We start from the raw sequence: 26,687 nt of genomic DNA, 5'->3' as shown, positions 1-26,687 counted from the left end.
CGACGGGTGCAACAACGATCCCCTTTCGGCTGTTATCTGGAATATGTTTAGGAGGACTACCTTTATCGGGTCGCGTGTTTACCAGGCCACAAAATATCCACCTGTTAGACAAACACAACCAGATAACCTGATCCCATGCATTCCCGGTGCGGTCTTTTCGTCTGGTTTACATTGGCGCGTAGATCCGTCACGATATCGAGATACAGAGTACACTGGAGGCGCATTAAAATCTCTTTTCGTAATTTTACTTGAAACCTTGGGCATTCGCGCACTAGCCAAGTAATTGCAACATCGTATCCTTCCACTTCTTCGGTTTTTCATTTGATGATAAATTGAGTTAGGTAGCGATGGGTGAAAAATCAGATAGTTAACGATCATATAATCTTTTACGTGAAAAGGCATCGGTGAAAATACAAGCGTTGCGTTATCAACAGCGTATCGTGGTACGACAATCTGACGAGGTGGAATCTCGTTTACGTTATCAAAGAGCAGCGATCAATAAACACATACTAATGTTAAGAGATTAACTCCACACGTCGTCTTTTCAATGGCTTTTTCCCTCGCGTCTAAATGATTGTCATAAACAGATCGCGCTTCCGTTCCACGACAAATAAGAGACATTGCGGCTTCTAATAGGGTAATAACGCGACTCGACAAAGATATAGAGACGTTGCCACGATGAATACGATACGTTGGAATGAGTTTTCCAGGAGCCTTTTAATCGTCATGTTCGTCGTAATGGACTAATAGAACGTCAGATTTCTGAGACCGAGACGCACCACTGTCTTCGAACCATCTGTTACCGGTTCTTGCGTGTAACACGTTGTAAAAGATACTAGTTAATTATACGGGCATGCACCATGGTTATCGACCATTTCGTTTGCATACACCGTGCGTCCTTTGATATTGCGATAAATTTTCTGTAGTCACGTATAAGATTGTAGATGACTGGAATCACCAAGAATGTTATTGACCGGTATTTGATGCGAATTCACCCTTATTGGAATCAAATTTTAATAGAATCATACTGAATGCCGTCTATGTAGTTGTCACTAATTATACTCAATTTAGTCTTGACATTTAAAAAGAATATTATTTAGTAAGTAATGTCCGTCGAAGGATATATTAAACTACAATCAGCAAAATGAAGGCAAAAGAAGACATTAATGTAATTGTAGTCATAGAGATTTACAGTTTCTGTTGTTCGTAATTACGGATTACCAGGGATTTTTGCTGTTATACTTGTCTTTTCAATCAGATAATATCAGAGGAATAATAAGGATATGATTGAGAAAACGTGATAATGAACTTTCAAGGTAGTTCATAAAAAGGTATTATTAACTTTCGTGGTTTGGTAGCTACTGGTTTACGCTTTCCTGTCTAAATGTAGCACTGACCAAACGCGAAGTCATTAAAGACAACGATGATACAAGACAGCCAGAGTTTCACAGTAGTAAAAATATTTAGGTTTTATTTCGTTCGCATCCCTCTGTTCGCTTGATTTATCCAGATGTTTTAAACAGCATCTTTTTTTACTTCGTAGAACCCTCTTTCACGCCTTTCAATCAATAATCTCGAATTTGTACTTATATCCTAATTAAGATATAATCGTAAGATAAATAAATAATAATAAATCAATAAGATATAATATCTTAATTAAGTGAAAAGAATAAGTATATCTTAATTTAAAAAATTAGAAAATAAACGATCTTGCTTTGCAATTGCTTTCTAACTATCAGTTTTAAATATTGCATACTCGATTGGTAAATGTTGCCACAAAACAGATTCACACAGGTCTTGGTAACATTGGCACTACAAATTAAAGATGCATCAATCATATTCAAGTCCATGTTGAACGTAACGATACGCAATTTCAACATTTTCGCCGAGACCTTTGTGATTCATGGTTCGAATGCACGTGCGATGCCTCGTGTCTTCGACGTTTCACCGACAAACCTAGAGGACAACGATGACATTACGTACTTTCTATTTCCCATCGACTTTCGATGGGCAGGTTGTCTACCAACACGAGCATGTATAACGTGTCAGGATGTTTCGCGGCTGAGCTCGTTCCTCATTTCCTTTTCCCGTAAAAGGAACGCCCTAAATCGGTGCATGGAATTGGTAATAAATCCAACGTTGATCGTTCAATCTCGGGAACGTCTTGACCTTGGCTGTTTCTCAGGTCCTAGACAGCATTTAATCTAGAAGCCGCTCTTCTACTCTATTATTAGAGAAACAGAGAAGTATCGCTTTATTTTGCTACCGGTTTCTTCCGACGTAATTTCGCAGCCTTCGAACTAACACAAGTTCGTGAGCAGAATACAAACGAGGTATATACGTATTATCAATGGGATTTACATCGTTTCTGAATCCTTTTGAGGAAACGTTAACTTCATTTTCTTTCTTTTTTGTTTTCGTTCGTGCCTATAATTTTCATCTAGACACGAATTTTAGACATCTGGCACAAATGAAATAAAATTATTTTATTTCTTCAGAAATTAATAATAGCCTCTTTTCACGATTGAATTGTTAGAAATATCTACAATTTCTATATCCAATTGCGGATGACAACCGTCGCACATCTCTATTGCAGATAATGCATTCACACGAATTAATAAAGACGCAATAGACGTTTGACATCAAACTTACATAAGTTTCAACTAATAAGTAAAATAAAAGAGCCTCTATAAAACACCTGCAACAAACACAGTCGCATTTGCCAATCAAATTGGAATAATAAGTCAAAGAATAAAGTTCTAGGCCGATGAGATAGGCAATATTAATCGCATAGCAATTATTTTCTATCCGACGTATGTGCCAGCTATTATCCTTATTTCAATATTAAACTCCTATTTTGCAGAAAAATATTTACACTCGCATTTACCGTTCATAGTTTTTTCGAGATCGCGAGTTTTCAGAGAATTCGATCGCTTGCGTAACAAGAGGAACGTGCCGATAGATTCTGCGTTATCATCGGCCCGATCCCGAGGGAGGCTCTTTAATTCCAGCACGAAAACAGAAACGTTCGTACGGCCTCGACCTGAGCAAAAGTTCGTCGAGGTTGCCAAGCCTGAGGCCAGCCTCCTATCACTATTTCGTTCTCCCTTGCTTCCTGCCTTCCCCCTCTCTTTCTAATGTGTAAGTTCGACTCAGGACTCGAGAAAGGTCGAAGCTAGCCGGAGGTAGTCGACTGGCGTCGAACACTCGCGTCGAGAGCCGAGCGCAGAGGCTGCGGAACGAGCAACGAGCAATCGAAGAGCATCGTCAGTCCCTCACGGTGAGCCGGTTCAGTCGGTCTTCTTCGATCGTCTCTGTTTGCAACACTCGTCCTCGTAGGTGGCTGCATATTGAAACTCCTCTCTTTCTCTCTCTTTGTTGTTTCTTTCGTTTGTTCGCATCGTGTCGAACAAAAGTCTACGGTAGTGCTGTACGATTTAAACTAAACATAACCTAACCCGGTCGTGCATAACTCCACGCGTATTCACTGACGAACAATTAGTGCGTACAATTTATTGGTGGACAAGCTTTTCCGCGAGCACGGGGCTGTTCTGTTTGTGGATTTCTACCCTCTGTCTCCTTGTGGATTACTCGACGTCCCGTAACGGGAACTTCTCTCAAAGGTAGGACGACTTTGATATACTTCATTCGCGAGATGTATCGTATGGAGAATCGTTCGGATTCTGTACAACATTGTCTCGTTACAAGAGTCATTTGTCTTTTTTCTCTTTTCATCGCTATTGAAATTGTAAGTGTCGCAAGTAAAATGGTTACGGGAGATTGATCAACCAGTGTTGATGAAACGTCGCCACCGAGAAAGAGACACGACGAGGCCGGTGAAGACCTTGAATAAAACGTGTTTCGAGCGCTTCTTACCTGGCCGTCGGTTCGAAACGTGCGCACGTAATCGAGGTTACTAAGATCGTTCTAAAACGGCGTAATTACCACGCGAACTACCTTCGAGTCGGCCGACCGAGTCGGACCTTGGCGAACCGTAAGCACGGTGTTTCTCGATGTGGCTGTCTAATTGATCGTAGATTACGATTGAATTGCATTCGGCTTGCATTGAAATTACGTATCACTTTGCCTGGTGTGCTAGGCATAATTCGACATGCATCTAAAAATCGAACGTTCTACATCCATAGAACATTGGTAACTACTTTAAGCTTGGCCGATTTCAAGTTCGATCGATCCCGTGAATGTTATTCCGAAGTATTTCGTGACGTTTAAAGCATCGACGTTCAAACAGAATCGAGCTCAATTTTCTTGGCGTAAAATAGATCGACTCGGACCGTCGCTAATGGATTAGTGATTTAGAGAGTCTTAGAGAAGGTTAAAGCTTTTGTATGATGCCGGAAATAGAAGTTATATTTATCGATCAGCCGGTACGTACCAAGTATTCGTACGAAGTGGCCACGTACTGACGTCTGATTACAGCCTGTGATCTATAATTGATGACCGTTTAAATCGCAATCCAAGACGTCTCCCGAGTCCAGCAAACCGCGTAAATAGTCGACTTGACTAAGCCCACCACCCTTTGTGAGGCTGGCCTGTATCATACGAAATTTTCTGCTGCAGTACGTGTTGACATTTATACGACGAGTTCCTTCAGGTTTGAAATTACGCGAAACGTTAGACCCAGCTGGTCAACCGGCCAAATCACGATTACCGTCTACACGTTACATTTAGTTCTTGGACACTTTTCAACAGAGTATTGTTTATATTTTCCTACGGTTATCCGTGTAATTTAAACGGACAGATATGCATTCTGTTTGCTCTTCGGCGGTTCACAAAATTTATTCCGTTATTTTGAGGAAGAAAATTAGGAAGATGTTTTCGCTGACCAGACAGTAGTTTATTGGCGTCGCTTGCATCCATTTTCCATCCGTGTCACCTTGTATTTCACCATTTTAGTCCGCAATAAATTCTACATACCACCGATTATTTTTCACCCCAATCCCTGCAGCTGTTGAGTTGGCGCACGGAAGGGATTCGTATCAACATTGTCACGATGTTTACTCCGATTGTCTACATTTGTCGACATCCGGACAGGTTCACGTTGAAGATCGTTGTTTACGATTCACATTGACCCATCGTGGCAACGTGACAACAAAAAATTTTCGGAGTTCGAAATAACGTTCGTAATTTCTGGATGTGAGTCATTTATGAGCGACTATGAATTGTCGTGTTTATAGAGATAGTTGTGTTCTAATTTTGTACGAGCTCGTGTAAAATTATTTCCCTTAATCCGATAAAAAAATAGGAGAGTTTAAATTTAGTCATCTATGATAAATAAATTCAATTATTTAGATATCTGAAGGCATGGTACTCTGGTAATATACTAATCTCATTCGGCGTACTATTGTTTTATATCATCAAAATATTTATCAAGGAAATTTTCTGTATTGAAAATAATTTGCTGTTTTTCTTAGTATGATATAGGCGTATTTCTGTGAAATCTGAATGTTGCTAGTATTTGCCAATTTAATACACATTTGGACAATTGTGATTCACCAAATATCAAATTTTCCTACAAATCATAAACATGATCGAAGTAAAAGAACGATTGGGTTATTGATTCAGTGCTTGTCATATGTCCAAACGTAAATTCCTCACGACCCTTTTTATCATATATAAATTGATACAGTAGCAGACACACATTGATAAATTGATAAGTTATCGAGATTCGCTCTGGAATCACGGCTCAATGCCCTCTCTGGCATTTAAATTCATCTGTTTGTCGGCCAGGGTAAACCAAAGCGGACAACAGTTACTTATTTGACCGAGTCTTGCGTATCCACTTGTTCGGCATGAGCGTCGCGTGGTAAACACCATTTGAATTGTCGGGCAAATGTGAACGTCCCGCGAGACAAGCGTCTAAAACTAGCAACAGTTGAAACTTTCTGATTCTCTGCGAATGATTCAGAAGATGTTTCGTAGGGCACCCCATGTAGTCACCATCTGACTAATCTACAAATAAAACGCGTGAAACATCCCTAGCAGCTACTGCCAATTAAGACTCCCAGTTTGTCAGGTCATTCGTAAATCATACATACATTTGACGATGTTTATCAACAATAAATCTAACTAGGTTGGATGCACATTTTTATGTTTCTTCGAAATGGTCCGAATTTCGCAGTGTACATACTTTTATGCATCCACTTACAGTTACAGAAATATTTTATAAATATATTTTGTGTGTGGGTGCGTGCGTACGTGCGTGTTATATGAAACACGTTGAAATTTTATTAGTATTTTTATGAGTAGACTGTGGATTTGTATGCATTTATAGACAATTTAAAAGTGCAAAATTACATAGAATACACATAATATGAAAAAATGTATAGAATAGCGAAAGTGTAGGGCTTTCTATAATATTTTCTAGGTAAAACTATTTTCTACCGAGATTGTATTTTTTAAATTATATTCTTAAAAGATATGAGTCTAGTTATAGGATTTTACCATCATGATTATATTCGTAAAGTCTGAAAGAAATCTGAAATGTTGTACAAAAGAATGTTGCTGCTGTATGTTTACTTGCAGAAAATATTTTGTAATTTACACATACCTTTTTAGATTACTTCTAAATTTTGTCCATGTTATGACGACAATCGTGTCTTACTACAGCGACAATGAAATTTCAAAATGGTTCCTATAAAAAGTTTTCTATGATAAATGTTTAAATACTCTCGCGAGCCACTACACGACAAGATGCTCCTGTATGTATTAACGTAGATGTCGGTGGAATAATGTTCATGCGAATATCTTCAACGGACGTTGCCACCGGTTTGAAATTGTCTAGTTTAAAAATGGATCGTGACTAGCCTGTGGAAACAATTATTTAACCGAGCGACTCGGTCGAGGTACCGTTCAGAACGACTAATTTTAAACGCAGCTCCGGCATTTTTTAATCGTCATTCCGTACAATTCATTGGCAATCTTGCAACCAGATTGCGGTTTGGGTTAGATTCGGGTTAGTTTTACAGAGGAAACATTGTCTCTCATTAAACTTTAATTGAACGAAACGCTTCTGTAATTTGCTAGCCTACGTCGTGTTGGAGTCGTGAATATTCTTCGATCAAATATACCGTTCGTTACTCTCTGTAGGTTCGAACAAGTGTTATGCTGCAACTTCGTAGACGTATCTCTGTTTGTTTTTTTTGTACAGATTTTTTTCTGCGTACTCTCCACGGTACAAAGATGTAGATGTTTCACTGATCCATATAAGTAAATATTCTGTTCTGCCACAGTTGATTTACATTCGACTAATTAGTATTGTACCTCTCGTTTCTTATCTTCCACACGTTTCTTCACGTGACAAACAAGTACTTGAAAACAGCCTTACTTAGCATCTTACCACTTAGCAAGAAGACTAATCAGTGATATACGGTTATCAATAACCGTTCGAGCGTTTGCAAAACAGGAATACGTGCGAGAATGTTGCAGAGCATCCTCCTCGATTAACTCCTCGTGTATCATAGAAATTCACCACACGCAACTGGTCGAGAAAAATCTCAAGCACGAATTTCTTCTTTCTAAAAAGAATCATCATTCTTCCACTTAACAAACTACCGGTGCCCGATGCACTCGGTGTGGAACGATAAAGAACGTCGCCCATGCACTCGGTTGGCTGAACACGAACAGCGGCTTCCCCCGAATTTCACCAACTTTCGAATAATTTAAAAATTCCACTTTCCGTCGCTCGAAAAGCGTTGAAATGGAACCGAAAGGGGCGAGCTAAAAACACAGATGTGCGGGGGTTCACGAAACGCGATGATGATCGGTTTACCGTTGTCGTCGGTCAATGCGTGTTTGTTTGGAGTCCAATGGAAACCGGTCGCCGGCGTGGCGCGTTCACCAGCGTGTAGGTGAGAAATGCGTGAGCTGTACGCTCGTATATGAGTGTAAGTGCGTGCATGCGTAGGAACAGAAGAGGTAGAGGAGGCGAAGAACCTTGCCGGAGGAGATGAAACGAGGGAGACGCGCATAAGCGACGTTTCGAGTGCCGTTACAACGTCCGAAAGAACTCTCGATAAACCTGAACCGCCACGCCGCATCTCCATCGCGCGGCATTAGGGTGAAGCCCCATGGATGGATGGAAAACAGGATTCTTCGTGACGCGGGAGAGTATCGTCTGGAGTCGCGACGAGAGCACTGGCCTCCTCTGTCTCTTCTACGCGCGCACGTCTCTTCTCGCGTTAAGCATCGCGAGATCAGTCGTTGAACCCCCAGCTTTACGTGATTAATTGCCGTTGTTCGGAGTTTCCATGCTTCTCTCTGACCATGGAACGTATTCGGAAGGGATTTCGGGATGTTTGGGGACGTTCTCAAGTGGTTGGAATGCGCCTGGTGCAAGCACTTCGGATGGACTCATGAGAGGACTCTAATGTGGCTTGATTAGCGAGTGTGTACGGTATTGTGAAAGCTGCAGGGTAAACATAGTTATGTTTCCTGGTAGAGTGTGGAGTGGAATTTTCTGTGAACGTACATACAGGGTTTTCAAGGATTCTTGGAGATCTTCTGAGTCGCGTCGTTGAGATTATCGGTCTAATGTTACGTAAAGGATTGCTTTAATCTTAATTTAAATTTAATGTAATACATTTTTAATCGGAGAGGATGTGTATGGAACTATGAGAAGTTATGGCTGAGTGAAATGTTTATTCTTTAGGTCACGAACGATTAAATATTGTTAGTTTATGAGACGTGACTTTACAAAGTAAGCATAGCTGTTTATGATTTTCTTGAAAATGTTTGGAACCATAAGAATAAATTAATTTGAATAATTATATTATTTTAATTATTTCTTAAATTTTTATAACGTGTACAAGAACGAAAATTGTTGCGTAATAAATATTTTTCGTTAGTTGCATATAAATACGATTCACCGCAATGCCGATTCTTATAGACTTATTTCGAGCTTTATAAAAAAAGAAGTAAATCTTATAGTTACCAACAATTCTTATCTCGATTTTATCTGATTTAAAATTTATGTTGTTACAAAACGTTTCGATGGTAGAGATCGGCAGTTTTCCTTGGAAATGATTTCAAAACTGAAGTTAACAATCTTGATGCAAAAATGCAACATAATAGGAAGAATAAACGTATATTTCAACATTAGAAATTATAATCCTCATACGTATAAAGTATTTATAAAATATTGCTTCTATTCCTACATGATTAAAGGCTTACAATAATTCACATAAGTCGAATCAGATTTTTCCACGAATTTCGATGATACTTCTGCATTTGTATCATCAACTTCGATCCATACCTTTTAATGTTTCTTAGTCAACGTTACTATATCACTCTCTGCATATTACCGTGTAGATTATCTTATAACTTCTGCAATCGAAATTGTATAATATAGAACATAGAGCTATCTTGCTATTATATATTACTGCATAGTAAGTGTCGATTATGAAATACATTGATATCAGAATCCGGACTGGCTTAGCTTTTAATCTTTATAAGGGAACTCGAAACAAGCCGTGGTCGTGAATCCTTCCGAGTGTGATAGATCAGTGGATCAAACCATTTTATTCTGGAACTTATCGATCCACGTAAGCGACTTCGAGGACTAAGGGTGATTGCGAAAAATTGTTTGTTCATGCTATGTTTTCTCTCACGGGTACCAATGGGTTGCATCTCGCGATTTATCGATCACGTGGTGAAAGTGACGCCGTTTGATACAAATTTAGAAAGCCGATTGTACCGTCCTACAGTTTGCTCTAGTTCCAACGTATATGTTTTCCGTTATGTGTGAATTTACAGATCGGTTGCATGAAAAATACACGGCGACAGCTAATTAAATCGAATTGAATCCTTATCGAACGTATCTTCTGACTGCCTCGTGCCACTTTCTAATTGGACGATTTGAATCGAGTGTTCTATCTCAAAATTAGGACCATGTCGAATTTACCGCGACGGTACACTACTAAATTACAAGACTCAAAGGCAGCGTTTCATTAACCATTCTAATCTCGGTTGAATGTCGTTTCATGCTTTCGCCGAAGTCCGATCCCCATACTTGCGGTCGATAATGCACCCTTAAATCCTCTTCGTCGACGAAAACATTAATTTTATAACAATGGACACCGTGGAGAGTACTCCGGTTTCTCGAGGTGAACAAACGAACAGAGAAATCGATTGCCTTTTGCAACTAGTCATTACGAGCAAGCAGGAGGTCAGCGGTTCCACCGCTTTTATGGCTATTACACTTTCTTCGGCGCGAGCCCTATCGGCTTAATAAATTTACTTAGCCTCTTCTAAGTAGACCAGAAGAGGTCGACGCACGACGATGACCGTACACCGTAACACTAGGAGAACGCACGATGCTTTGCGCGTCGAGAGATGCGCTTCGCGAATGCCGTAAAAAGCTTGCCAAGAGTGATAACAAATTAGTCAGAGACAACACTGGAGGAAGTCGTTTTTGGTGTATGGTAGTTACCTACTGCCTTAGAATGACTGCGAGTCCACGAGCAAGATGTCCCCGTGATTCATCCAGCATCTGCGCGTGGATCTTCTTTTTCTTTCTCTCTGCTCTTTATTAATCGAATTTGTAGGAGATTCATCACGGTAAATCGACACGCAAGCCGATTTTGCCTTGAGATAATCTTCGCACAGGAGGAGGAGCGTTTCGTTAGATTGATGCAACGATGCAATAATGAGAAAGGTATTTATTGCGAGAGTCGAAGATACAGTTGCTAAATGGTAGCTAGGAAATGGAAGGAAGTCAATCAATTATTAGCTTTCCAAGGGCGATTTGTTTCTCCTTTAAAGCAAATATTTCACTCCATGGTAATTCTTACTCACTTACGTATAAGGAGAAATTTCCGTAATTTGTTTCGTAACTATCGACATATTTAATACGACACATTTATCCATAAGTTAACACACCGACGAGAGTAAAATGTGACGAGTACAGTTAATTTCGAAGTGATCTTAGTAGTGACAGCAATAAAACAAATTCACATATATCATTATTAATTGCAGATAGGAAATCTCATTTTCCTATGATATTTTATCAAACATTCTATTATTTAGTGTCATATATGTAGTTTATTTCTTTTCTCTTTCTTTGTTATAGCAATTTGAAATGTTCATGAAAAGATCATTTTAGATGCAAGACAGCTATGAGTTATAGATATTTTATTTTCTGAATCCAGATGAGTTATTAGTACCTTTATAAAGAAATTTACTATGTACTGACTGTAAAATGAAACAAAATACAATTTCGACTTCAACTTGTGTACAATCACAAATTACTAGAATTCATTCATTCTTATGGCAGTTCAGCCTGCTAAGCTGGTTACTATTTTATTCTATCGAGTTGACAAAGACTTAGAGTCTCGTGTCGCTGTACAAGGAGGTCCAGAACGTGTATACGAGGCAGATTTGTCACGTAGACTATAGATTGATGTGACAGAAAGTTGTCTATTGTTTTCGCCGTAGGCGCCATCGTAGATTTACACCGAAGTCGCGAGCCTGTTTATATGGGAGTCGATTTGCAAGCCTACGCGTGAGACGGAAAGCTTGTCTGGAACATCTATTACGAGTCCAATATTCGCGAGTCGGTGTACCGTGTGTCTTTTTGTCTCGGCGTACAAATTGAACGGTAATGAAATCGTAGAACGTGGAACGTGAAAGTCCCTTACTAACTTGCCGGATGATGTAACTCGTAAACGCGTTGTATCCGTTTCGCGATTTATTATCTTTAACGATAATGCTACGTTTTCCTTTGTAATATTTGAATCGATAATGCTGCGTAATGAATTAGTAAGAAACAGCGAATTGATTCCTTATTTGGTGTTGAAGAAAACTAATGGTACAGATAGATCAGCTTTTCTCGTAAAATCCTGTATAAATTTGTAGAACATATGATTCTTTATTTAACATTTTGTAAAGTTTGAATAAGTATGTCATAAGTAGATTTCAGATGTTTATGAATTTATGAAGAATTGCAATGAGCAGGAATGTAGAAAATACGTATAATGTACGAGACTATATGAAATATCGTAAAAAAGTGCTACAGGTAGAGGATGAAAAGAACGTTTATTTAGATTCTATTACTTTAACGATGTATACGTAAATTTAAATTTGCACGAACATTCGTTGTCTCATCATAAAAGTCAAAATTACTAGCGCCATTACTTTCTTTTTTCGCTTGAAATTGTTCTAAAATCGACTTTTATATTAACTTTACTGTAATTCAATTTCTATGCCTCGCTACAAACAGTTAATTTTGCATTTTTTTAACGATTCATTTTTATTGCAGAATTGTTCAAATGTGCTGAATTATGATGTATTTAAATTTGGAATTTTTTATTTGCAAAAAATTAGATAAAGGAACTTATGTTTTACAGATATACATATATACATATCATTATTTAACTTAAAAGAAGCAAAACATTCAAATGATATTTAAAAAGAGGTGTGTTAATTAAGCGTATTAATATCGTGAAAGCTATCTCGTTCATCTGGAGAAACTGGGCCACTCTTAATTGCGGGACGCAAAATACATACGTATCCTCTATCATCCAGTTTTGGTCGATTTGAGCGATCTCGATGACAGTCGTTAGAGAAACGAAATTAAAGAGACAATGAAAATGTAGCATGATTTGAGGCATTGATGGTAAAGAGGCCGGAGTATCCTTTGTGCTCACGGAAACGTTGACTTTCGAACGGCCTATTAAGTTGCACAGTAGTCGTTGCTGTTGCTCGATCTACCGTGACTTTCTCTGAAACATTTCGAACGAATGGAATCGCGAGATCCGTTGAATGCACTTCGCTGCATCTGTAACTTCGGGAAGTGGGAAATCAATGGAAACTTCATCGATCATAGTTCTGTCCATTTATTAATGTTCCCAACTTTCTAAACCCAATGTTTTCCTTTTGTTATATAAAAATGATCGTCGCGATTTCTGCTTTAGCAGTTGCACAATTTCAGTATTATCGTGAAATTCCGAATTATTGTAAAATTCAATTTAAAAGATTCAACGTAATAGTAATTTTTGTTTAACATTTTGTATGATGCAAGTTTACTTCAAAATGGTAGAGAGATGTACATGTGTAAATTTAAATACTTCCAATGTCAAATGTTACGACGTTTCTCGGTCTATTCTCGATCACGTGCAATTTTACAATGACGCCACTTGGAATGTTTACATAACACGTACATTGGATTATTCATATTTAGAGTACATCTGTTATTCGTCTCTTTAATCGTTCCTCTTTAAATCTAGTATTTTATCAGTATCTGTTTAATCCAGCTCAGTTCTAAAATGACGCGAAGCGAACGAAATTGCTTTTATCGAATAAAATTGTGTAAAATTCCACAAAACGCTGTAAATAAGAAATAAATGTATTTTTAATTGAATTCTTCAGGTTTAATTAATTTTTATATAAAGATACAGTCATCGTTTGATTACAGTTTACATAGCTTTCGTTTCGGGTGAACCATTGTGATAATTAAAACATACACGTCTCATTGGTGAAGATGGAAATTTCCGTGGGCGTGACATGAAGAAGCGACGGATACAAGTGTCGTTACACGCTGCAAATTAACAAGATATAGATGACAAAATTCTTCGTCAAGAAGGCGTCGCGTACAACGTCCTCGTTGTCATTTTATTACAATACGAATTTTTCTTCTCTCTGGCGTTTCTCGCGCGAATACAGCGCAGTCTACTCCGACATTTCTTTTGCATCGAGGTCTCTTATTACATTCTCTCAGCTGTATCTTCCGGAACGAATGGCATCGAGGAGACGGCTGCGTTATTCTCTGAAATTTTGTATTTCGATTACGATCCTATCGAGTGGTTTCTGGTAATGAACGAAGAGAGTGATTCGTGCTAATTGCGATAACAGTTGTGCTGAGAATTCGTATATTCTGTTAAACACAAAAATAAAATTGATATAAGATATTCTATATTACAGTATTAATAAAGCGAAATTTATATCGAATTATTTTGTAAACTCTATGTATTTCGTTTAATTTCGTTCATAGTTTCAGCGTAATAGCGTAATTTTTTAATGTCGGTTTTTCTACAACTTTAATTAACCTAATTTTTACGAATTTTACTAGCAATTTTATAGAAGCGCTTAATTAATTCGAGTATTATGGAGAAAAGGTTGGGCAACATGAGAGAGTTGAACGAGAATTTTTGTTACGAGTTCGATCATTTAACCATGACCTAAATATTTATAACATTAATTTTACTTCGGAATATGGTAGATACTTTTGCGTTTCGAACGAGTCACGAATATGAAGAAAATTATTACGACACCTGGAAGAATATTTGTAGAAACGGCGTGGTATGTTGCTCCCTCTTTGCAACGTTATCGTAGCTCGAGTCTTTTTTCTCGTCTCGTGTAAACAGTCTTCTCTCATCTTGTTTCACACCTACTAGCAGCCACTTTTCCTTTGCATTTCCTTTCATTCATCCTGTTTTCAAAGGCTTTATTTAAAGGTTGCTTCTTTTGAAAGCGACTAAGGTGTTAAATTAAGCACTTGAAGTTTTTAAAAACTTACTTCATTACAAAATTTTACACTTCCGTAGTAGCATAGAATAACATCATAAAATCAAATTTTAAAAAGAATTCTAAAAAATGTTCAATCATAACAATTTTTAAGTTTTTTAGCAATTTATAAACATATTGTAAATGCTTGAGAAATTTACTTAAGATTGTAAAATTGTCTAGTAAAGTTAAATATTTTTATTGTCACGAAAATGTTCTCCTCTTTCTGTCTGAACATATTTACTCATATCAGAGGAATTATTCAGGTATTATTGAAGAGAGTAGAGTTTTGCAGGGAGTACGTTACTTAAGACGTTAATTTTTAAATTCTTCTCGTAGAAATGTTTCGTGCAATTTTACGGAGACACGTTCCACACAGACACCCGTTCACCTTATTTTTTATGCAGTGGAAACTCGGTATGACGTAAAAAAAAAAGAACTTCTCACGCCTTGCGTGTGCCGCTCTCGAAGAATTTCCTTTTCGTAAGTGCTCGAGCGTGCAGCGTGAGAAGTAAGGCTCGAATATAATAAAGAGCTGACAAAATCTTAGATCTCCTTGCACCGTGGAAAAAATGGTGATGAGAGAAATTATGAGGTCGTCACAAGCTTTAGAAAATACTGTAAAGGTTCTTCGCAGATATAGTTTCAGTTTATATCCAACAACGGTGAAAAACATCGATACGGTTAATTTAATGAAAATTAAACATGTTCGCAATAAATAACATAATGTGGAGTATATAAATAGAATTCTGTAGAATAACAGAATTACATTTTGTAATATTTTACGAAATACCGATGCATTTTTACGATTAACGATATTACGTAGAAGAGAATGTGTATGTTTATAAACAGTGTGGGATATTACTTTCTCATTATATAATGCACATCACCCTCGTCGACTTTGTATATGGCACTTGGGTTGGCAAAAGTGAAGGGTGAATTCCCCTCACTGATATCAAATGTGAAGCAGCATTGCGATCAATACGAGGACTACCTCCAAAATACATATTACATCAGAGTCATATTTTCTTCGTAATTTCCATGAATAAGTTATATATCAAATTTTATTATTACTATTTTTTATGCGATATACGAACAACCAGAAATTTTGTTATTTTAATTCTGAAATTTCACTTTTTTTATATGAATATGAGAATGAATATGAGAAAAATTATCTCTAAATTATATATTCAAAAGATCAATACTATATTCCTACTTTTATTTATCAATCCTTTGTTTTAAAATATTCAATATTTGTAAATAATTTATACCGTATATTATTATCAACAATTAACAACGAATAGATTCGATATTAAATTTTCTAATTACCAAAGGAAGAATAAGAAATATAAAAAAGATTAAAAACACAAAATACACATAATATATGTATGGAGAAAATAATTTGGAATGTTCTGAATATAATTTGCATGGTGTTGTACGGAAGTTGCTGTCGCGTAGGGTGAATCTCTCCCCAACACGAGCGTTGAACTAGAGGGGGTAGTATTTCAATCAATAGCAGAGAGACGGTCGTTAGGGTGCTTCTCGACGTATTCTTCGAGTCTGAAAATTCCGTTACACATAATCTACTGCAGCAAACTGTCGAACTGATAGTTGGAATAATTTATCAGAGTAACAGGTGCTCGCCTTGATTTTATCACTATACGTGACATGATTGTGAACACGTATAACACGAGCTCCGGTAAATTGGTGCAACTAGCATGTTCCCTATGCGTCCGTTGATGTAAATTTAGTTTAATATCGATAGTTAAGCGACTGTTGCACCCGTCTAAAATGCATATTAACGATAATGCATTCAGCTACGTAATGAACGTGAACGGTGCACTGGTTCAATCAAGGAAATCGTGATATAAGAAAATGTCACTTGCGTATTTATAAATTGGTCTCGAGGTCATTAGATACGCTACATGAGTATTTTGCGCCATATACGATCCATCAAAATTACGTTGACAGCATAGGTACGATATTTATTTCGTTGACTTTTGAGGGAGGAAATATAAAGAGAAATTAGAGTTGGTTTTGCTATTGAATTTCAGCCGCCTGACATATACTACATTAGGCTTTTCAACCTTTATAAAATAGTAGGACAACGAATTGCATGGGTTCTGCAGGAAACGTCGGATATCCGGTAACAATAGATGACAATAGGCTGCCCTGTCACGTAATACAGCTAGAATGAATTGGATTTCAACGAGCGAGCTGCTACTAATTCCTCGTTTGCATTTCGAAACGCGTTTAATTCGAACTTCGAATGTGAAAAGAACTTTGTCATCTAATCAACTAAATAAGTTTAACGTTGTATAAATTGTTGGTAATTGAAGTAATTGAAAAAAGATATTAAGCCAGGATATTTTGCGTAATTTTCTAAAGTGCCAGATCTTCAGAAAAAACATCTAATTCGTCGATTCGCTAAAGGGAAGGTGCACGATTAATCGTGAAATTCCAATTTAATCCGTAATTTCAATTTGTTGGAAGACTCGCCAGACAGTCCGACAAACGATTGAGTATAATTGCCAGCAGTGCGATTTAAACGTACAACACCAGTGTTCAACTTCCTCGCGGCATTCCGACATTTAGAAAGGCAGCGCGGTATACGGTTCCGATATACTAAATGTTTACTAGGATTCCAGGATGCTGGAATGGGTGATTTCTTGCTATTCGATATTTCCTTGTCGACACTAATTAAAAATCATATGTGCGGAAAAGTCTGTACCGATTTATGGAACGTGCGAACGGTTGCATAGAAATTTATAAATTACAGTGGAAACGAGCGATATATATCATCAATGGTATTCATAGAACAAGCTAATTTTCATCTTTCCTAAGTGGAATGTTTTACTTCCATTCATCAGCCTGTGGCATAGATCTGCGTATATTAATTTTATACATAAATAAATCGGTATTATGGAACGTATGAAATATTCTAATTAGCGTTTCTTCAATAACCATGTATTATAATTATACAATTATGTGATAATTAGATAAATTTCTAAATAAACATTCAGTAATATTTTTGAATAATCTTATTTCTATATTAAACTTATCTTTCTTACAATCTACGTATTAAAAGCTAATTTTATCATATTGCTATATCAATTTATTATCCCACTAGATATTTCACCTACTCTTTGAAATCTGTTATAACTGTTTAACATTGCAACACAAGTGATCTACTTTCACTACAGGTATTTTTCTTAGGTTTCTACTTAAAAACATCAGATAACACACATTCTAATATTTTAACCACTAATCCGTTAAACTGCAAGGATCTTGAAATATTTTGTGAAACTGCAACAATACAATCTAGGGCTTATTTCCAATTGACCTGCTTAGTTGTTCGAGCACGTACCTGGCTGGCTCCCGTAGCTTCTTGAATCTTGTTTTCACCCATTTTAGCTGGCAAGCTTTTCACCTACCTTCGTCTTCCTGCTCATTCAAAATACTTCCTGTCGTTGCCACGGCACGTTCTGCATTTTTATCGATTCATCTGTGTAGTCATGCACGAGAAGCGTACAAAATAATCCTCGATGTAATGCTTTGCCAAGCTCGTGCTCATAAATCAGAAAATTTATCGCTTCGGTGAACGTCTTAAAATTAACCTGATAGAAAAGCTTCGACGTGGAAGGATATTTAGAAGTTTTCAACTTGATTTGACAAAGCTGTGGTAATAAATACAAATTCAATTCGCTGAAAGGACAAGACGTTGATGAATTGTTTTGGGTCTTGTTGCTATATGTGAGATATAAATGAGACGGTAAATAGAATTGCCAATGCGTACAGACTGTCAGAGTGACGTGTGGACTTAATTAAATTTTCAAATAATATATTCGCGTGTCACTGGAATGTTGAAGTGCTTTGTTGGCAATGATGATCCCGCGCGAAATTGGAAAGAACTATGTGGGAGTAAGTGACGTGGGACACGTTGACTATTCATCGTTCAGTGTCGGGTGATTTGACAAAAACGTAACAACGTTCGCAATTAATACCGTTCGTGGGCCAATAAATTCTCTCGATGGGTGCTCTCGGAAGTGCATGGAAAACGTTGAAAATGAGCCAGTGGCAAACGAGGACAGGTGGAATAACCGATGTGGAACATGATGCACTCGCCTCGTAAATGCGTTCTTTGCGTGCAACAATTATCATCGACACTTATTCTCAAACGCGACCGATGAATCATCGCTGATGAAATACATATACGAGGTGTATCGGTCTGTATTTTTTAACGACCGATATCTTGCGTGTTCGTTTATCAAAATCAAGAGCAACATTATGTATTGCTTTAGTTGGTATATATAGCACCGGGAGGTACGTCAGTGATCTCTTTGTATCTCACAGCCGGTTAGAAGTGAAATCGTAAATTTATAATGTAAAATTAAAAGTATCAAATACAATCAATATCTATATTTTTTTTTCTCAACGAATTCCACTTACGTCAAGATTGTTCTTGTTTTATAGAAGAATTAAGAGAAATTACAGCCGGTTGAAAGATTAATCTTACGTAGACAATCTGGGTCATTGACAATTGCAGAGAAATTTCACCTTTAAATTTTTTAAACAGAATCGCACAAAGAGCAACAGCTGTTAGTTGTCTATGCTATCATTTTTGCTTCTCCAATGAAAGGAAAGCTCCAAATGTCACGAACATATTTTATTTTCTTATCATATATTTTTTCTGTTACAAATGTACTACAAAATTAGTGCAAACCAATTTATTCATGAACTTGAAGCAGCTTAATTTATTCTTAAAAAGACCTTATAGTACCGCGTGATAAGCACCAAATAAGTGTTTGATCCTACATAAATCCTACATAAAACTCTAGGACACGAAAAATCTACTTTTACACCAACGGAAAAAACGACGAAGAATCATAAAAGTATACGGTAGGGAAGAAAATTAACGTCGATCGTAAACAGGATACACCGGAGCCGTGTAACGGTGGCCCAGAATACGAAAGCCGAGAGGGGTCCGATCAGATGGAATAATCGGTTCAGCTGTCAATACGTGTTATCATCCGCAATATAGAAGAGTCGTTGACCTGATCCTTGAGGTCCTTAAGGTGCAAAAACACACACGCGATACCGTTGGCACGAGACCACGACGCGGAGAGATGCACCTGCTTGCCGAGGCTCATGCAGTCACGGCACATGCACCTGACGATGTGGCCCGTGAGCTCGCGCGCGCGTTTCTTCGCCTCGTCGTCGTTCCGCGTCGAGGAATCCGCGGAGGTCGTGGCGGTATGCGCCAGGAATCCTCCTCTTTTGTCCTCGACGTAAATTACGCAGCGGGCAACCGAGAAAAATGACAATGCCAGGGAACAGTTGATTTCGACGTAAGTACGAGGCACAGTTAGAGTAACTGCCACGCCGACGGTTAACGCTTTTCAACGTCGTGCCGCTTTTCACGTGTCAACCCACCAGGTTTCTTTCAGTCGGTACTAGGGATCCGGCATAGAACTCTGAAACGACAGACACACGTTCGATGACACACGAACATTTTAATTACGAATGTGGGACGCGGAATCGCGGCGGTGTTTGATTCGAAAAGGAGTGGAATTTGAAAGCACGGTTGCACGATTCGTTCTTTCGCTTCTAGCTATACACAACACTCGTGAAATTTGTATAAACTAAAGATCACAGGGGAGAGGGCGGGGGGAGGAACACGGTCAGTAGATTGAAAATGTCTGCGCATTTATGGAAAATTAAAATTTTTCAAAATGAGCGAATCCATATGTAATATAGAAAAATACACAAAATATTCAAAGCATGATGCTAATTATAATATTTAATAAATGAAACAAATTTTTATAAGTGAAAAAATATCTTATAAGTATTTGCGTAAATATTTACAGTGTAATGATAACTGCATTTTTATTTATGAAAATGTATTTTTGCGTCTTTCTGAAATATAAATTCAAGGAATTTCCTAAAAGAGATTGAAAGGTTCGAATGACTTCTGTAAGGAGAGAATGTTTGCAGAGCGACACAAATAAGGAATTCGTAGTAGTAGTAGGAAACTATTGCGTAGTTTTATGTAACAGCTCGATGGAATTCCAATCGATAGAGATTGTCCTTGAAGATTTGCATCTTTGTAAGAGCGAATAAAACGCAATTTAGTTTACGTAAATGATCCTCGAATATAAAATGCACCATAAACTCTAATCCTCGAATTTGAAATACTTAAAAATATTCTAACATTCCTTTCATTTCAATCGTTCGCAATCCAGAGTAATATATTCCCAGAAATTTCTAGCCAATTAAAAATTTTTATGGTTACTTTGGTACTTTGTAACAACCTGAAATCGTTGACGAATCGTCGACGATCATAACGGTATCGCGTGGGTTTAACATATACATATCGAGGAACGTATACAACGAACCATACGATCTCTGCGTATTTTAAAGAACACGCCTAAATGCAGTAACGTCTTTACAATAAGTGCTCGTCAACTCGACCGTGTAAAATAAAGCTTGCGGTGCCCGTGCTTATATGTGACTAGTCGCGATGACAAATCGTGTCTAATTTTCTTCGTTTTAGGCGTCCATTCAGGTACACCGTGGATCGTAGCGTTTACTATTACTTTTGAAGGATAGTTAAGTCATTACATGCCGGATGGGTAGCTCTTCTCTCGCCGGTGTACCGCTATGCGCCGATGATTATGCAACTTCGCACTATTCCACTGCTGTGAAACGACCGCGAACAAGCGGCTTCCTATCCGTGGCTTTAAATAAACGTAACGATCCCACTTCGATAAATTGCGAGATAAAATCATCTCTAGTCGTCAGATCATGCTTTAATAAAACATGGTGTCAGAATTGGATTCGCATAAATTGATAGTATTCAGTTTTATTGATATTTTGTTAACTAAAAATTAACTAGTACTGTAATGATAAAAATGAACGAAGTAAAGAAAAGGAAAAGATGAGAATAGATTTTGTCCGAGGTCTGCTAATGGAATTCAATCGTAAGGATGTTCTTATAGATTTTTGACGATGATAATGGGGACCAGGTTAGGGATTTGTACGAGGGAAGTATTCAAGGAATTGTGTCTTGACATAAAGCATAATTTGTTAGAAATTTGTACGATCTAATGGCGTGTATTTGGTTGAAGAGACATATGTATAAAAGTGAAATTGTTTAAACAGGGTGTAGAACGATGCTTCTTTCTACCAATTTCAAAAACATTTTGTCTACTTAATATGGGGATTTCTATTCTGGTATTTAATGAAATGATTAAAAAGGCCCCCTTCTTGAATGCAGTTCCAATGACTAATAAGAAATATGCTACTTACTTTACGATGCCGTTATGTCTTTTACAGCTATATATTGCTAAGCTAGAATTTCAAGAAAGAACAAAAGTCATGAAAATTGACACTTCTCCACTGAAATTAATAAAAAATTTGCTTTCACTCGGTTTTTTAACAACTGTGTCGTTCTCAATAAGATTGTTTAAATATATTAACCGACGCTTTCCATTGCTAAAACCATCGCGATAACCAATCGCTAAGAGATGAAATTATCAGAATTCAGCTTGCTCGGAGAACCGTATCCAGAAGGTTGGACAGGACGATTAAGCCTGTAGCCAACGAGATCAGCTTTTTCCCCCGAGCTACTTAGGAGAAAGCGAAAGAAAGGGAGGCGTTAGGACGTGGCAGATGCTCGCGATAAAGCGGTAAACCGAACGAGAGGATGTCGGTTACATAATACAAGGAATGTCTGACCTCGTGACTGGGCGCTAGCCTGTTACCTGAACATTCTTGCAGCACGCGTGTCCGGCATAATACGTTCGTCCGTACGAAAAAGTCTTATTTCTATCACGGTGATTGCGCAACCGGAGGACCAACAACGGTGACGATGCACGCCGCTGAAACGATAGCTGTTCAACCGAGACGAAACGATTCGTTTTGACTTTTACGCATTTACACGATTAATTATCCTAGCTATAGGTTGCCGTTATTATTAGCGATAGGATCAAATTAAATATGTATTTGAAAATCCGAATCAAATCCAATATTCAAGGTTCACTTCGTAACGTTTGAATACTACCTATAACGTATATTATAACGACTTATTGTGATCATCTCTCGTTTCTGGAGTGTGCGACTTCAGCGTCCACTTCCGCGTTTTTAAATTTCTCTCCGCACTACGAACGTATCGTTATCGATGCTTATAAGAAATTAGGATTTGTTAAATGATGTCCTCTCAATTTCATTAATTCTCAAATCTTCAAACTGTTAGTCTGCATTTTAATAAGACCATTAGATGTAGTAAGACTTGGATTATGCATCCGTTAATTGGTCGTCTAACCAACTAAAATATAAACTTATTGCAAAAATGCAGATTTTCTTTACTGATCACGATTGTATACCAATTATGTCCATCTGGAATCTGCGATCTCTGGAGTTGCAGACTTACTCATCCTTTTTAAGATCTTCAATGATGTTATCCATTGTTCGCAATTTCTCGAGTCGCTAAATTTCTATGTCTCCGCCAAGTTGTTTGTTTTTTTTTTTATTTATTAGAATATTTACAATCAATTCTCGTTGAGAATTTTCAGTAACTTAATTTGGCGTGGTACAATGACATGGATTATAATAGCTTTATATTGTTGATTCTAGTAGAACTAAGGATTTAATCTAGTGGGTATTTTCTTTTTAGTCTGCGGATCTGGTCCGAGGTTGTTTGTTCACAAGGACTTTTCTACCACATCATAATAAATCGTTACTGGTCAGTTTGCATTCTCTAAATCATATATGCCACATTGCGAACGGTTATTGCACCGACTTAGATTCTTTTTGGCACTGATATTTGTATATTTTTGTAAAAATGTAATTCGCTTGAAAATATTTTATAACGTCTGCGATTCGTCCGTTATTTATATGTTTATATTTATATTATCATTTAACTATGTATTTACTATTCTGTATACTAATCGGCATTTATATATATATGTAGATACTCATTTTTGATCATTATTTCTTACTTTATACATTCATTATATGTATAGTATATATCATTAATATAAATATGACATTATATATATATAATGTGTCATTCATTTTACTTGTGAAGTATTAGATTTTCATAAGTAGCTTTCGAACCTGAATAGGTTGAAAGTTTCGAGAATCTACGTACAAATAGGTAATACTTCGATATAAAAATGAATCAATACTTTATTACTCTTGCAAGTATTGACCGTGTCATGAAAACATTGTACATCCTATAAATTTTATCTTATTAGTAGTTACAATTATTTCAAAATAATACTTAATTTATAATATTTTACACAAGATTGCAATGTTGGATTTCAATGATAACTAAGAAGAGTGATTTAGGAGTATAAAAACTGGTATTTGATTCTACTCGAAAGTACTGTTCATCTTTTCCGAAATATTTGAATTCAATCAGCTAACGTATGAATCTACTTGCGACGTACCTTAGATCATCGCTAGTCATTAGTTTCCACTGACGTAAGGATATTTTCAACCGAGACGAGGCTGACTGAATCGATGTGCGCCATTCGCAATCTTTAAACATAGCGTGCTCTTTCCTCGTTGTTCCTAGAAAGAGAAAGAGAATAGCCTGGCTCGAGCTAGTAAATCGTTATGACTGCTTCGTACAAAGATTGATGACGGTGGAAATAGAATCTTTCGTTGATTCGATGCGAGTTGATCGATCAATTACAGCAAGCGTGAATATTTACAATTCAGGACAGGAAGAACGAAGTCGAAAGATCTTCTATCGGTAGAGTTCGTCGTTAACTCGGCTTCAGTTAATATTCTATTCAACGTGGCTCCGTTCGTTCTTGGTGCGCGGCAACAAGTGCATTCTTATGCAATGTTGGAACAAACACGCGGAGCGAGAAGTCACCGGGTCTGACTGTACTGCACGAGGCTATGCGTGCGCGTTCCATGCGTGTGCGTGACCGTTATGCAATTGCGCGAGAGCGCCGACCGAAAGCATGAAAATAAAACCTGACCGACCGTCCGTGTCGAGGGCTTACTCCCCTCTATTTCGAGGTGAAGGACGCGCGAGAATGTCGCGACATTTCTTGCAGGTCCGCTCATGCTGTTAGAGACCCCCTGGAAAGAATCTGGAACGTACTTGCGGAACATTCGGCGCTGACGTTTTCTATTTTCTGCGTGTAGCATTACATCTAGTACAGTGGTTTACGGAAGTATTTGAACACTTATATTATAGGAAACTCTCATTTATCTTTCATGTATATTATATTATATGAAACAGTCGAAAATCATGCAGGAAAATATGACAAATTTATTTTTGTTAATTTTCTGAGTTTTATGTCATTTGGTCACCAACGAGAAGTATTCTAGTGTGTCTTTTAAGTCAAAAAATTGTGGAATTGATGGAATCATTTATTGTCGTCTTTGTTTCAATTCTGAGGTTGGAGGGAATTACGTACGTAATACAGAATTAAGGGTATGAGATCACATGTGCACAAAAGATCACGATTCGACGTTACAAAGAAAATGTTGAAATAAAATTCTGTAAAATACCATCGTGTTGCACGGTTTCAGAGATACGGCGAAACGGAGTTGTATAAAACACCCGCCGATTCTGTTAATCACGGAAACGTCGTCGAATTAACGCAAATATCATCGCGATAAATGCCAGACAGAACAAAGCGCGAACTTGGGAGAAGTATTTTCCGATATTAATGGTCGTAGTATGACTTCGAACTCTTCTAGGTTCTCCGCAGAATCGATAGTACATAAAGGTCGTCTTGTGTAAATCAGGTTCTTATACAAGGTAATGCATGTTACCTGATGTAATAAAGAAACACACGCACAGTGAACGCACACAGCATCTCCACTGCGTAATCGTTAGACTGGTTCCACGCCTCTAATTGTAAATGTCATTTATGCAGGTTACACGGTGTTACATAATTTTTTCTTCGTACTCGAACCCACTAAACTTCCAAATGAACGATTTTGCTTTCGCTGTTCGTATATTTACTCGTCCCATCGATGCATCCGCATTTAATATCAAAGTTACCATTGACAGTTATGATGTCGGTAAAATCTTGTTTACGCCATTTTATTAATATGAACATATCATTTGGTTGACTTGAAATATAATTACCTACGCTCCATCCTCATGATGATATTGAGTAAAATGATTTAACTTTAAGAAGATAGAATTCAGAAGTAATTTGAAATACTTCACCAACGTAAACCTGTTATTTTAGTAGACTTGAAAAATTATTTCAGGTTCTGCTGAAGTTAAGATTCCTTTAACTACCTTTTAGCTCAAAAGAATCACGGTCGCCGGGTAATATCATTTATAATTTCATGTTGGCTCATATTGGTCTCTTAAACCAAGTCAAGTTTCTCTCAATTTTTCAAGCGAACCTTTTTGCAAATACATGTTTAGAAGTCAAATAACGTAAGATATTTTCTAAAAGGGGAAAATCCTCTCAGTTATCTACATGTTTTCCATTACGGATGCTTACGATTTAAATGTCCCGCCAGGACATCAACGCGCAAACGTGTCGAGACTGACATTTATCGCCGAAACTTGCGGTGACGATACAATTACGGTCATTGCGTTCCCTGTGACACGGATGAAATACTTGCCAATAAACACGTGGCATAAACGCTTGGCCGTGTAACTATCACGCGGAAATCATCGTCGTTAACATTATTTCATCATAGTCACATAATTGATGGAAGTTTCCTCTCTTTCATTGCACGCCAGTTTCCTTTACCGAGGCTGAGAATAACGAACTACGGGTTAATTCGTACGCGCGTTTTACGGCCGTGCATAAAAGCTAGAACAGAAAACTATCGGCTTGAAAATAGTATTTCTAGGAGGGAACGGAGGCACCTGCCTTTTATTGTGAATCGACACTGGAGTATTCCATTCTCTCGTTTTACCCACACGACCCACCTTGTTCCAGATATTCGATACTCTTCCTTTCTCCTCCTGCGAACCGTTCCAGACACCGTGACGAAACACGCTGTGCCTTATAATAGTGCACGCCTTCATAACGCTCTGCCTTACGGTATTGTGTCGCGGACGTGGTCGTGATGCTGCATGAAAGGTAGCCGCGATCCTTCAAGGACGTTAGGAATCTTCGATTCGTATCTCTAGAAGATCGTACAGATATGGACATCCTTGACAATGAGATGCT

At 37.6% G+C, this 26,687-nt stretch overlaps 1 protein-coding gene across 3 annotated transcripts in view; it reads left to right on the top strand.

Moving 5' to 3' along the window:
• The first annotated feature begins 3,217 nt into the window (after window positions 1–3,217).
• The window catches only part of LOC100644874 (uncharacterized protein CG43427), a 156,761-nt gene continuing 133,291 nt past the window's right edge, over window positions 3,218–26,687 (top strand). For 2 of the 3 annotated variants that reach the window (XM_020864424.2, XM_012312631.3), the window contains exon 1: window positions 3,218–3,623. The gene's annotated coding sequence lies outside the window, so the exon portion shown is untranslated. The remainder of the gene's footprint in view (window positions 3,624–26,687) is intronic. The other variant, XM_020864426.2, reaches the window with a different exon arrangement.

The sequence above is a fragment of the Bombus terrestris genome, chromosome 1 (genome assembly GCF_910591885.1).
Source record: "Bombus terrestris chromosome 1, iyBomTerr1.2, whole genome shotgun sequence".
NCBI lineage: Eukaryota > Metazoa > Arthropoda > Insecta > Hymenoptera > Apidae > Bombus > Bombus terrestris.
The sequence above is the reverse complement of the archived record's forward strand: the minus strand, read 5'-3'. Positions and strand labels throughout refer to the sequence as shown.